We start from the raw sequence: 15,684 nt of genomic DNA on the forward strand, positions 1-15,684 counted from the left end.
TTCAAACATGTTCAGAATGTTTTGGCAATATTGCTGTCTCTAACACCTAGAGGCTTCCTAAATAGAGAACATTAAGATAACTACTAATAATATTACTTGTAAATATATGCTTGAAAAACATATTGTACTGATAATAAAAATGCACACCAAAGTAGCTATGCCTGCTATTCAAAGGTAAGTGAATGTGACATTCTCGTTCTCTGCCACATGGCCACATAATAGAGAAGAGGTGATGTTGCAACAGTCATGCAAAAATAAAATGAATATCATTTTAAAAATTGGATATGTGTGCTGAACATTCTTATCTAAGCTTTGAAAAATCCCAGTATATTTAAAGCTGTTTAGACAGCATGGGAAAAAAATAATTATTAATTTTAAAAATGTATGTCATTGTTAAAATAGCAGTTGTATTGTAAATAAAAACCTAAAAATAATATTAATTCATGTGTTCTTAACATTATTAATACATATAATTTTATTTTTATCCACAATTTTGGCAAAATGATAAATACCTAACAAATATTATGGGCTTATAATCTGTTGTATTTGAAGACTTCCTTGTCTTGCTTTGATCCCTGGCTGAAGATTGTTCTTTAATACAGTCTGTAGGACTGATCAAAACGTTACATAAGCAGAGAGAAAAGTAAATGAGATCACTGACAACACTGTAGAGTCTTGGCATGGGAATGGATATTAACATTTATCTAATGAAACTAATTATGTTAATAGATTAGGAGAAGTTGGGTATGTTTTCAGGGACAAGAAAAATTTTAATGTCCAAAGTATTTCACATATAGTGTCGTTACAATATCCCCACCTCTCAGCTCCTATTAATTCCAATAATATGACCTCACCCACCCACCGGCTGGATATGCACCTAGATCCCATTACCATGCTAGCATTTCTTTCCATATTAATGATAAGCACTCTGATTACCCTTTACTATTGTCCCCATAACTCTCTTCTTTGACCCAACTATGGCCTCCTATCAATGGATAGTATTGCTTTTTCTCTCTTCCTCATCCGCATCACACCCACTCTCTCCTCCCTATTCTGTCTCCAGTTTTAACAAATTGCTCTGAGCAAGCTTGGCATTCCCGTGACCCTACTTGCTTAGAAACTCTAATGTCAGTGAATTACAGCTATCTTCCTGCTCCATGTCTGCACCTACACACTTGATCATGCTTCGAGAAAACGCACCCTTTTCTATCTGGTGTCACCTCAGTTTCTCAACTCTGAACCTCATATGGGCCTCTAATATAGCCAAGCCAACTCTACCACAGGGAAATTAATCTTTTTCCCTGATTAATTCACAAACATTCTACTGAGTAACTCCATATATTCTCTATCTTCAAAATTTTCATATCTTCTTCAGCTCTGCTTTATCTGTTGAGATTGCAGAAGTTTTTCTATTTCACTTAGAAAAGATAGGTAATTATAAGACAACTGCATTCCACTGGTTCCATCATATCTATGTGTCTAATCGATACCCATACGTCATTCTGTCTGTTTTTACAGAGACTCACTCCATGTTCGTAACACCAAACTTCCCATTTGTATGCTCTACCTGATTTCCTCTAATCCACTCGAGGACATGGCTTCCTCAAATACACTCCTCTCCTGTTTAGCCAGTTTATACCTCTCTCTAGATTAGATTATTCCCATTAGCAAATGTACATGCTGTAATAACCCTCAACATTTAAAAAAAAAAAAAAAAGAATTCGATCCCCACCAGGCAGCCATTCCATATCATTGGCATTTTTTTAAACAAAAATTATTTAAAAGACACTTTCATTTATCTCATTTTCTCTTGAAGTCATGGTATCTTTTTCAACTCTAGTTTGCCACAAAACAGAAAATCGGTGGCTTCTACACTGCAAATCTAATGGTCAACTCCAGGCCTGAAATTCCTGTTTTACTTGACCAGTCAGAAGCCCTGTATGTGATTGTCCATTTCATCATTCACTTTTCTTGGCTTCTGAGGGCATCTTCTGTCGTGGTTCTCCTCCTACTCCCTGGTAGCTGCCCACGTTCTGTCTCAGCTTCACACCTCTGACTGGAGGCCCTCCAACACTGAGACTTCAGGCTGGGGCAATTGCTCTGGGTGAAGGCATCCAAGCCTTTGCCTTCGAATTCATTAATTTTCTGAAATTTCCTAATATCTGTATCTCTGGTCTGAGATGTTCCTTTATCTCTGGGCTCATGTGTCCAGCTGCCCACTTAACATCGCTAAGGATATCGAATCAGCATCTCAGATTTCACATGTTTAAAAACAAACACGTGAACTCCCCTCTCATCTACACCTGCTCCTCCACAGTGTTTCCTGTGCCAATAAATGCACATTTCACTCTTCTAGGTTTACAGACCAAACTTAGGGGTTATCCTTGATTCCTTTACCTTTTCACACTGCACATCACTGTTGGAAACTCTGCCAGTTCTGACAGGAAATATGAAATACAGCCTATGCAGAATTTCAAAAACTCCATCTCTAATAACTCCTCCAAACCACCTTGTTTCTTGCCTGGACTATTGTATTGTATCTGGCCTCCCCACTTCTACCTTTTCCCTACTCCAGTCTACAGCTGAGTGATGCTTTAAACACTCAACTTATGTTACAATATTTCTAGGATCCCAACATTCAAATGGCTTCCCATCAAACTCAGAATAAAGGGGTTGTAGTTTATGATGTTCTCATGGTCTAAACATAAACCACTCTGAACTCTTCATCGGGACCCGTGATTTCCCGACTTGAGGCTCCTACAGTTGGGGTATGAAGAGGCCTTTTAAAAGTAAAATAATATTAGGTTGGTGAACATGGAAACATTGAAAGTAATGGCAAAAACCACAATTACTTTTGCACCACCCTAATATCTTGAAGCTTAAGCTGGATTTACTTCCTCTCCAAGATGCCTCCGCCTGTGCCTCCTTGCCTTGCTCATTCCCAGCAGCTGCCGGCCATCTGGCCGTTCCTTGAAGGGACAGACATTCTTCTGACTTAAGACTTTAGCACATGTGATTTCCTTTGCCTCTACCTCTCTTCTGCCAAGATTCCTCGTGGTTAGGTATCTTACATCCTTCACCCTAACAGAAGGGACATTCCCTGGCCATTTCAAGAGCACAGGCATGTTCTATTCCCTTTTAGCCTGAATTTTCTTTTTTTTCTTCACAGTACTTATCATGACTTAATATATATTTATATAGTATGTATGGATTCTATTGCTTTACTAGCTAGACTAAATGCTTAATGAAAAGAAAGCAGTTTTACTTTTATTCACATCTCTACGTCCATTGCTAGAACAGTGTCTGAGACATGGTAGACATTTATTACTACATGGATAAATCTAAAACGGAGTGACTTAGAACTATTCCTTTTCTTCCAAAAGGCAAGCATTACAAGTTCCACTAAATAAGTCAGTCTTCTCTAAAGAAGGTGGCTTTTGGATATTAAATGCTTGTAGGCTTTTAAAATTAATAACGAAACAGTTTTAAGTGAGGTTAACCCCAATCACACCACTTTAATTGCTGTCAGCAACTTTATTCTCCCAAGTACTTAAATAATACACAAATACGCCTATGATGATGATCTGTATCTACAAAAGATGAAGATTTACACTTATTTGGCCAGAAATACTTTTGAAACAGTGTGGAAAGTGGACAGGATATTTGGAAGAACAAAGCCATGTATCCCTTTCAGAGATAAGAGAACCAAGGGGTTTCAAAAGAATCAGCAGATGGGAGGTGGAGTTTGTCTTCTGCAGTATTTCTACTTCTGATATTGTTTTGGATAAAGATCTATGCTTCTCGAGTGTGTCATTTATATTAATTCAGATAAACATCCTGCTCAGTAATATGGAAGAAACTTATAGCCACAGAGTAAACAATGACGGCCAACTATAGACAATGAATGGACCATGTGAGGTCCAGGAGCAGGGTTTTGCATTCAGTATCTATGCTTAGGCCCCGACCTTCTGTGAGAAGCCTGTATCTGAAATAGCCCTCCTAGTTCTAATCCATGAATACTGGAATTTCTCCCATTAATCTGCATTATCAGGTCAAATGTATTTAGTCCCATACCCAAAACATAAAAGCCAGCATGTAAATTCATATAACATTAACACATTTAGAGGCCATTTGTAGCACGGCATAATTGCGACATCCACATTTTTAATCCATGCAATCATAAATTCCGTAACTTAAGTTTCATTATTACAAAAAGATTGAAAAAGCCTGGGCAGTATCACAAATAGGATGGCAGTTGCTTTGACCCAACTCATTCCTACCATTGACAATACCTGTAAAGTGATTTCAAAACAAAGATAGAGCAGAGCTCACCTGAACCCTCAGCCAATCCCTGGGATTATTCTAGCTCCAAATTAAGAAGAGGTTATAAACAGAACCTTCTAGAATTATATGAAACACCAATGGATTATGGCACTTCCACATCTTTCTCTTTTTTCCTGTGCTACCAAATGTTATAATCCCACTGAACATCTTGTAATTTTCATGCTTTATTGTGAAATACATTTTCTTCTCATTCAGAGAAGAAACCCTTGTTCAAAACCCTTTATGCCAAAAGAAGATAGAAAATTCATGAATATAGGCTGACTAATAAGACTATTTGATCTTCTGCAGATGTCATAAATGTAATATTTTACCTAATGCCTTCACAATCCTAAATTCACTAAGGGAGGAAAGGAAAGATTGTATGAAACACTCAAAAGTATTTACAAATGAAAATGAGTCTAAAGTTGCTACAGGTTTTTCTTCATGGAACTGTTGCCTCTTTACCTGTGTTATATTTCCGAATGTTTACTGCAGCTTAGAAACATATGCTCCCGAGTCAGTGACTAAAAATCCCACTTTTATTTTTGGAAGCTTTAATCCTACCCATTTGAAACAGACGCTATGATAAGATACATTTATAAATTCTGCAGTGAGCATATTTTTTTTTCTCAGTATTAAGGACACCTTTTTCTTTAGCTAGCAAAAAATCCTTCTATCAAAATTTTGACATCAAATATTTTTATGCCTTTACTACACACAACAGCAATTCTTTTAGGAAATATCATTAAATATAAATCAACTCAGATAATATTTAAGTATATAATAATGTTAACAATCCTTTGCAAAGCTATGACTACAATTAAATGGCCTTGAGCACAACTTCCAATACAATATCTAGTTTTCCTTTTTACAATCAAGGTCTCAGGCTCACATTCAATCTCCGTTGAACATCTACAATTAGTCAGGGCACTGAGGATGAAGTACTAGTTATACAAATTGTCTTCTATATAATATATTCTTAGAATGCAACCTAGACCTGTACAAAAACAAAATGTGAAGGTCGGGACCAAATCTTTGCATTTCAACTATCCTCATTTGTTTTCATGTATGGCAAAAAGATACTCCATCAGTAAAGGCTACTTAATGATAGTATGTTTCTAAACTAGTAGATAGCATGTTTATAAAATGATAGCATAGTTTCCATCATATGTACATTGAACAAAAAGTACTCATTATTATGAAATAAGCTATATTTTTATTTCATTGAACAAAGAAGAAGAAAATGAGTGTTATTCCAGACACTAATTCTACTCTGAGAAGAAGTAAAGCAATGTGTTTAAGGTTTGGATATATGAAGAAAAACATGTTAATAAATAAGTTCTATTCTTTTTTACTTTGAATATACTGTATTTTACACTATCTGTTACAATGTGAATTTTATATATGCTTTTCACCCATTGAAATGAAACTTATACAATGCCTTTACTTGATAATAACTTGGTGATTCCATAGTTTTAAGACTATTTGGTCGCTGTGTGTTTGTTGATATCACATATCAAAAAGAAACAGAGGAAAGTCAGTGCATCCCCAGTGTCATTCCTGGCCACCTCACATGTCTCATTTGTGAATAGGTAGTATTCAATGCAAATCAGTGATGACATTTTCTCTGAGAATGCAAAAGATATCTTCTCTAAGTAGATTTAAGAAAATGTAGGAGATAGAAAAGCATAAGTGTTGAATATGAGAGCAGCTAATTTAAATGTAAAAATTACCCCTTATTTGCAGCGTCAGTCTCTCTTCTCTCAATTCCCAAAGGAAATGCGTGGCCCAACTGACAGAATGGTGATTGGTCTGGATTTATAGAATATTGGAATGGATCTTTGGACTGTTGTCTCACTGGCTCCTCCCTGCACCCTATAATCCCGATGTCCACTTCAAACCATTCTGCTTGACTTCTGCCAGATTCACATTCCTAGAATACCAGTACAGCATAGTGGAAATAGCGCTGGAGCCAGAAATACATCTGAAATTCTGGTTCCCTCACTATCTTTATCTGTGGCTTTCAGCAAATCATTGAACATTTCTGAACATCAGGTTCCTTCATGTGCAAAATGAAAATAATGTGTAAAATATTGTTCATTTTATTGCATAGTTATAAAAATTGTGGATATGTATGTAAATCATCTTGCATGCAGCAACTGCTATTATGTATTGGCAAAATGATGATGATGATGGTGATGGTAATGATGATGAAAAGAGGCACAGAAACTCCATCTCTTTTCAGAAACTTGCAATTGGACCCTTTGTATGATATGTAAAGACCAAATTTTTCTGTGTGAAATGTTAAGATGCTCTATAAATTTTTCCTGCTCTATGTATTGAGTACAATGTCTGCTACTCACAAAGACATATTTTTTCTGCTCCAATCAATGAATTACTCACCGTTCTTTTGTGCTATGTGCTAATTCATGTTCAAAACCCTTTTTGCCAATTACTTGTTCAAAGTAGAGTATTCCTCTTGCTTTCAGCACCTATCCAAGTTCTACTAGTTTTTCAACACTCAGTTCAAGAAGTTGAACTTTTCTTTAAAGGCTCTGGCATCTCTTTAGGACTGATATACCTGCTAAAAAGGGAATTTCTGAATATTTTGGCATTATGGCAGAATTCAATTGGTCTTGTAATATCAGCATAAGAGATATGATGACCTGAGATCATTTTTTGTATTTTAAGAATTACAGCCATAGTTTTGTGGCTCTAATAATTAGATAAAACAATCATAAATTATTTTGAAGCCACGCCCATAGTGAGGCCCAAAAACTATGTCCCAGTGATCAAGCAATTATTGACTCCAATGATAACATATGAAGTATGCAAAAGAGAGACAATGAAATGATCTATGATTTCATAAGAACATATGAGATTTTGGAAAATAAAGCAATTCACATAAAGCATTTTTCTGAATATATTCAAATACATCACACAAACCTACATAGATACTGTGTCACTAACTTATAAATATTTCTCTCTAATTTATTGTTTTCATTAAAATATGAAATAGAATTCAGGAATATTTACTGGATATATAAAAATATTTATTGTCAATAACATATTTTACTAACAAGAGAATATTTACTCAAAAGTTGTAATAACACTATTTCCCACAAAAATGATAGCAAAAACACATTCACATTATTTTAGAAAACAGAAAAGCTGGCATTGATGTAAATAAGAACATCAGTAAATACTTTATATATTTTGGTGCCTATGTTACTGACATATTTCTAATTACATTTTTAAAGAATCTTTCTTATATTTAATAAATGTACCCACTTGACACTCAATTGATAATTTATCTTTGCAGAAAACATAAGCAAATGCTTCTCGATGGTTTCCAGAGATTTTTTTCAGTTTTACAATTTATTTCTATATAACTAAACATCATTTTTATTATGCACAGGATTTTATTAGTTTATTCTATATCCCTATCTCCTCCACATTATACACGTAACATGTAAAGAAATCAATATTCATGCTAAGTTTGAAATATACTTTCCATTAATGAATACAATAATTTAGCATGAAGACTCAACAAATGAAAAGAACTCAAGGTACATGAGGCATAGATAGAAAGGTTTTCATAACACTTTTACTTTTTTACTGTAAGAATATAGATTCCTTCAAACACAATGACTAATTCACATTCATTTGGAACTATGAAACAAAATTTTAATATCAACATACACTATTGCTGTCTAAATGTAGAGTTGAAATTCTTACCTGAGTTTGGCTTAGTATACAGTTATTTTTTAAAGACAGGAAATGTATGACAAATTGTCAGGATAATAACACCCACAGTGGAAAAATGAAAGGGGAAAGGAAGAAATCACTTTAAAAAGAAACTCCAAATCCTTCTGCTTCCCAGCTCTACAGTAGTTTTGCTCTGCATCTTGTAAGCAACTGTGTTTGCTCCGAGAACAACACATGCTCTGCCTCAGCAGGAAAATATAAAAATTAAATAGAAAACCACAAGGTTATTAAACACTCTTACCCTCCGGGCTTGCTGGGCTGCTCTAGCGTCTCAGTTGCAGCCACATGTGTAAACAACAGAATTTCCTGCATCCTTTTCTCATCTGTACAGTTCTGGAGTCCTAGCCAACAGGATTATTTCCAGCATTAAGGGCACTCCACACAAACTCAAAAAAGATTCCCATTGGTTGTGAAATTTTATTGAAACCACTACCACAACCCCCTCTTTGGATCACCATTGAGCCAACCAAAATAAAATCATTTTTAATGTTCCCTAAGTATGGTTATCCAAAGCTTTCCATGCAAGCATTTGAAACCTGTACTGTGGATGAAAAAGAAAAAGACACCCACGCCTTCATCCCCAAGTGTACTTAATGTTTAATTACAACAGTATAACTTGTAATAATAATAGAAAAAACTAAAATAGCAAAGCAAAATAAAAGCCTAGAAAGTACCTATCTGCAAAATATTTAAAATAATTATACTGCAGATTACAAGAACAATATAAAATATTCATCCAATCTGATTTGCATTAGATTGCACAAAATCAAAAGCAAAAGAAATCATATTTAATAAAAGATTTGAGTACACAAATTATGAAACAAGAACTGTATATCAAAACCCTTGATCGCGGTCACATTGGCAGGAATGTGAGCTGTAGTCCCTGGGGTGCCCAGTGAAAGCTCCCTGGCTTTTTCCCCTTTCCCTGGGGAAAAAGAATATGAAGTAGCTTTCCAGTGACATGACTCGGCTGTCAGGAAGTGTTCTGATGGGGGTTGTCGGGGGAGGTCAAAGACCGCATAAAAGAGAGCTTCTGTGGTTGAAACTAGCAGTAAAAAATGTCCAAAGTAGAAAAGAAAAAGTCAAAAGGTAACAGGATTGACTTGCTCCTTGTAAGTAGCACAAAAACAACATGTGAAATGTAGGCAATAATGTCTTCGAATTGTTTTATTTTTCACCCTTCCCTAATTTGTAGGCTTATTCTGGTGTTATCGTCTATCTCTACTTAATATTCTTTTCCCACTTACTTTCTGATGCAATGGAAAAGGTGGCCAGCTTCCTATATAAAGCCAACTGACCCATTCGAGCTAAACTTAATCATGATTCTCGCTCCTCTATCTTTGAACATTCCCTCTTGTCCGGATTTTCCCCACGAGATGTTAAATCCCATACATTCCTTGGTCAATTTCATGTATGCCGATGAACTTTACTTTCAATTCAGTCATTTTCACTTTCAGGTACCATTCCTTCCATCATGGCCAAATGATTGAAAGTTCTCCAGCCAAGAATTTTATTTAGTCTTGCATCCATCTGATTTTAATTCATCAAAGTGACTACACACACATACACACACACACACACACATGCATGCACATAAATATTCTATTTATTTTTAATTTTTCCAATTCACCTCAATCCTTCTTCTAGTTGACATCTACACAGCCTTTCATACTGTTCACAACCCTGCCCACATGAAGACACCTCTTATCTTGGCACAACACTCTCCCGGTTTTCCTCTTGACCTCTTTTGCTGGCTCTTCTCGTCCTCTTTGATGATGCCTCATCCTCCATCCATCCATTGGTGCGTGTCACATATGTTCTTAGATAAATTTACATAAAAAAGTGTATATTCTGTCTCTGGATGATGCCACCCATCCTCATAGTTTCAATTACCATCTTTCTTTTTGGATGGCTCCCAAATATCTGCTTTTAGACCCAACGACTGTCTGAATTTTCAGTACTTATACTTGTCAGCCCACTATTCCCCTCACCCAGAAAATGACACAGATACAGCATCAGCTTGTCTAAACTGAAATCATCGTCTCTCGATGGACCTGCTATGTTATCTATATAACTGTCAACCCAGTTTTACAGTTTCTCAAAGAAAAATCCTGGAAGTCACCCTTGACTCCTTCTACTAGTTCCTTTTCATTGTACTTCAATAATTTGCCCAGTCTTCTTTTTTGTTTTTTTGTTTGTTTGTTTTGTTTTTTAAATTTTTTTAAATTTTTTTTTAAATTATACTTTAAGTTCTAGGATACATGTGCATAACGTGCAGGTTTGTTACATATGTATACTTGTGCCATGTTGGTGTGCTGCACCCATCAACTCGTCAGCACCCATCAACTCGTCATTTACATCAGGTATAACTCCCAATGCAATCCCTCCCCCCTCCCCCCTCCCCATGATAGGCCCCGGTGTGTGATGTTCCCCTTCCCGAGTCCAAGTGATCTCATTGTTCAGTTCCCACCTATGAGTGAGAACATGCGGTGTTTGGTTTTCTGTTCTTGCGATAGTTTGCTGAGAATGATGGTTTCCAGCTGCATCCATGTCCCTACAAAGGACACAAACTCATCCTTTTTTATGGCTGCATAGTATTCCATGGTGTATATGTGCCACATTTTCTTAATCCAATCTGTCACTGATGGACATTTGGGTTGATTCCAAGTCTTTGCTATTGTGAATAGTGCCGCAATAAACATACGTGTGCATGTGTCTTTATAGCAGCATGATTTATAATCCTTTGGGTATATACCCAGTAATGGGATGGCTGGGTCATATGGTACTTCTAGTTCTAGATCCTTGAGGAATCGCCATACTGTTTTCCATAATGGTTGAACTAGTTTACAATCCCACCAACAGTGTAAAAGTGTTCCTATTTCTCCACATCCTCTCCAGCACCTGTTGTGTCCTGACTTTTTAATGATTGGCATTCTAACTGGTGTGAGATGGTATCTCATTGTGGTTTTGATTTGCATTTCTCTGATGGCCAGTGATGATGAGCATTTTTTCATGTGTCTGTTGGCTGTATGAATGTCTTCTTTTGAGAAATGTCTGTTAATATCCTTTGCCCACTTTTTGATGGGCCAGTCTTCTTTTCTCACTGCCACTACTCTGGTTCAGACAACCATCATGATCTTTCTAGATCACTGCAGTGTCTCTCTGCCTCTTAAATTGTCTGTCTTCTCCCAGCCTTCTGCTCCATCTCTAAAAAGATACAGTAGTCTATTTCCGGTACTTATGCACTTGAAGTCCCTGAAGGATTTTTAATCTTTTGTCAACTCCCTTTTTTGTAATACATTGGCTTTTCTTGGTTTCTAAAACACAACTTTCCTAGATTATTTTTTCACCTTTCTGACCATGTCATATTTTTATCTCCTCTCTAATTACTTTTCTCTCCTTTCAACAGTGGAACACCTTCAAGAAGCCATCACTGGTCCTATTCTTATTTCACATTTCTGTCTAGGTGAGCACATCTATTTTTGAGGCTTCTTTTGTCACACATATTTGGTGAGTTGAATTGTGTCCTCTAAGAAGATACGTTGAAATCCTAACTCCCTGTACCTATGAAGATGATTATTTGGAAATATGGTCTTTGAAAATGTAATCAAGTTACACTGAGGCCATACTGAGTGAAGGGGAACCATAATCCAAGGACTGGTAGATTCATAAAAAGAGGGAAATGTAGACAAAACACACAGAGGAGAATGCTATGGGAGAGACAGAGACAGCAATTGGAGTGATATGTCTACAAACCAAGGATTGCCAACAATCACCAGAATTAGGAGAGTCAAAAAAGGGTTCTCCCCTAGTGCTTTCAGAAAGAGTATTGCTGGTTGACACTTTGATTTTGGACTTCTGTCCTTCAGAACTATGAGATCAATTGTTTTAAGTGACAAACGTGTGATATTTGTTACAGCAGCCCTAGTAAACCAATAGACATATAATTCTGAAATATATATGGTCTTTCCTTAATAGTTTCTAAAGCTTCAGATCTGTATTTCCAAAGTCTAATGAAATATTCACTAGGAGCCATTCAAATCTTTCAATAATATCCAATCCTCCAAGCTCTTATATTTCTTCCAAATACTCTACTGTACCTTGTAATCTCAATCTTATATAAAAACACTGCCACCCATCGAGTCTTTCAATCTAGAAACCTCTTTGCTATTCCTAAGTTCTTATTCTTCTTCACCATTCAAATTTAATAACTCATCTTTACATTAAAACCTGAGACCTCTCTCTTCACTTTATGTCCTTCTATATCTTTGCATTTGTTTTTGTCTTACCACAACAATTTTTTTTTTACTGGCAAGTTTACAAATTACTGACAGGCAAAACTTGACTATATATGGAGGGCACTCTTATTTACAGCTTTCTCATGTGAAGGCTCTTTTTGCCCTACACAGGCCACATCCATTAGGGTCAGAAAGTGGAGAAGGTGTCCTACTTCATCCTTATTGCCAAGTCTGGCTCACAAATTATTTGTTGATTGATAGCATGGGACCTCTGAGAATAGAAAACAAAATTACCTATGGTCTCCATCCTAGTTTCAAAGGGTACATTGACACCATGGTTATAATACCTCTGTGCACACACACCTCCATTATCCTAACGCTCCATATCCTATAACAATCACTTGGGGGCATATGAAAAAGAAATGAGAAAAATTCAGCTGTGAGGTTTCCAAAATTTGTTGGCAAGTTCATGATGTCTTGAGGTACTCAGCACACATCAGTGAAGGCTATTTTTTTTGGATTCCAGTTTCATTCTATATATTAGATCCACCCTGTGGGTTCTGATATTTACCTACTGAGTATCCTTTCTCCCCTTCCTCCCTACAAAACATTTGTTTATTTTTGTTTGGAGCACAATGTGGTCAATTTTTTTGAAGCCTGTGTTAACAAGCCTCCCATACAAATATACTTGGCTGTGTGGCGCAGTTTTGCCAATGAAACATAAGTGGAAACCTAATGGGTTTAGAAAAGTTTTGTATTTCTAATGCCAGTCTGTTGACTCCTTTCTCCTTTTTCATTCCTTGAACAAGACAAGGAGGCTGGAGACGGGGAAGCTGTTCTTAAATGATAATAAGCTCCTGAAGTCATGATTCAGATGCAAGCTACACATTAAGAACAGAAGAAAAACTCTGAGCTTTAATCAACCTCATGAGAGATTTCAGTGATGGGAGGAAAAGAGAACTTAATCTGGTGAAACCACTGTCATCAGGTTTCTCCTATGTCATTATTTATTAGATTGGGAGTTAGAGGCCAATGGAAAATTGTAATAGTATCTAGCTGGAAACACAATGGAGAATAAATATTAATCAAAACTGATTTACTCTACATTCTTATCACCTTATTGGGAGGTCCAGAAGAAATCATGAAATTGAAAACTCCTACAGCAACCTTTACTGAATGTTACATCTATCTCTCACCATCTCTGTGGGACAGTTCCTGATTCCCATAGAAAAAGTTAATGCTACAGCCAAAGCTATACTGGTGGATTTATTTACCTGTCTATTTTCTCAAAAAGCTATGAATTTCTTAAGGAGATAATGTTGTATTTATATTTTAATATTTTGCAAAAAACAAAGCAAGTAAATTAATGAATAAGACCACAAAGCTGATAGCTGGTTGGTAGCAGAGCTAAGACATATCTTAGTCTCATCATTTAATGGAACAGTAAATGGATAAATGGATGGATGGATGGATGGATGGATGGATGGATGGATGGATGGATGGATGTTCTATGAATTCACTGAAGAAAATAAAAACAATGTCTCAGAATTGGACATGTTATAGAGAAAGTAAATTAGAAAGATATACCATCAAAATATTGAATAAGTATATAGTGATTTTAAAATTATTCTAACATTGTTTTTTATTCTACTTTTATAAATTAAAAGAATTAATAGTACTAACATTAGATACATATATTGACAAACTTTTTTAAAAAATAGAAATACCAATGAAGTCAGACAAATAATTTCCTATGGGCCTTAGTAACTATTTGAATTCAGCTTTAGTTTAAAAATCTTAACTGCTACAATTTTAATGACTTAACAGTATTTGTAAAATTACTCTAAAACAACATGTTACAATGTCAGCAACTGAAAATTTTTTGTAAGGAAGCCAATTTTGGTTTTGATTGAAATGTACTAGGTGATTTGAAATCAGATTACAACCGTACATTCATGAATTCACATAGTGCAGCTGTGATGTTCCAAATGCACTCTTCATTAATCAGGAGAGACCAGCTGGGTAGCCAGCAGCTCTTATTAAACTAACCTGTGCGTGCCCAGATACATCAGTCACATAAGTCCAAATGACAATAAGTGAATCATATTGCATCAATATAGAAAATAATATTTCTTTCCTCCTGCTATTTTAAAAATAGGAATAATTGTCTCTCGATGTCTAAATTTTCTTTATAAAAAGAATATGAACTTTTATGAAAATGTCTAAGCTATAACACAAAACTAACTATATTTATATTTTATCACCTAAAGGAAAAGTTAAGAAAACAATTTAAGAAAAATAAATCTAATCTACAATATCTAACATGCAGAAAAAAAGAAGAGATCTTGATGTCAGACAGACCTGAGTTCAAGCATCGGTTGTGTGTTCTCAAAGAGTTACATCTCTAAGCCTCGGTTCATGTATTTGTAAAACAGATGTAACCTGTAGAAAGATTCTAACAGTTAAGAAATAATGGATATAAAGTGCTAAAAGAGTACCTAACAAACACCTGAATGAATTAAAGGAACGGATTAAAGCTATAATTAGCAATAGTTGTTTTTAAAAGTAGTTATGTTGACCTAACTATAACATCCACAAAATAATCTAAAATCAATTTTTTATATTGTAAATATGAACAGTAAGTAAATTCAGACATGTCCCAGTCTGACGGTATAACTTATGTTGCTACCTCTCAACCTGGTAGCTTCATGGTTGTGATCTTGTTTTGCCACCCACTACTTAGGCTCTGACCAAAACGGACACATTACTTAAGCTTCTAATAAAAACTGTGAAGTTATCTTTGTGAGGCTGAGAATTTAAGGAAATTTCCTTGGGAATAGCTAATTATTAAAAAGTGGCCTAGAAATAAATAAATCGTCAGATACAGTTGATAAAATTAGGATTAAAAACACAGTCATTAGGTTTTAATTGAGCTCATAGCAGCAGTAAATGGTTAACTGTTCTTTCCTTGGTTAGTAATAGTAGGATGTGCTCAGCTTCTTGGAATGATTTCTCCAACTCAGCGCTGTTGACCTTTGGACCAGATAATGCTTTGTTATGTGAGGCTGTCCTGTGCAGTATAGGGTGTTCAGCAGTATCTCCAGCCCCCACCTACTAGTTATCAGTAGCACATCCAGTTGTGCAAACCAAAAATGTTACCAGACATTGCCAAATGCCCCCTGAGAGGCAAAATCTCTATCAGTTGAGATACATTGTTTATAGTGATGGAGTAGTGAAAAGATGAGGCTACAATTTAGCTCTGCTACTCACCAGCTGTCAGTTGTGTGGTCTTAGGCAGAGTGACTCCATCATTCCAAGTCTCATTTTTATTTTTCATACATACATATATATATAT

General features: G+C 35.7%; 1 protein-coding gene across 9 annotated transcripts in view; it reads right to left on the reverse strand.

The window, feature by feature from the left end:
- CCDC102B (coiled-coil domain containing 102B) overlaps positions 1-15,684 on the reverse strand; it is a 375,607-nt gene that overhangs the window by 289,286 nt on the left and 70,637 nt on the right. For 6 of the 9 annotated variants that reach the window (XM_050768124.1, XM_050768123.1, XM_050768121.1 and 3 more), the window contains exon 1: positions 8,333-8,439. The exons of 2 other annotated variants lie outside the window; for them this stretch is intronic. The gene's annotated coding sequence lies outside the window, so the exon portion shown is untranslated. Of the gene's footprint in view, positions 1-8,061; positions 8,301-8,332; positions 8,440-15,684 lie in introns of those variants that run through there. One more of the 9 variants, XM_050768117.1, reaches the window with a different exon arrangement.

The sequence above is a fragment of the Macaca thibetana genome, chromosome 18 (genome assembly GCF_024542745.1).
Source record: "Macaca thibetana thibetana isolate TM-01 chromosome 18, ASM2454274v1, whole genome shotgun sequence".
NCBI lineage: Eukaryota > Metazoa > Chordata > Mammalia > Primates > Cercopithecidae > Macaca > Macaca thibetana.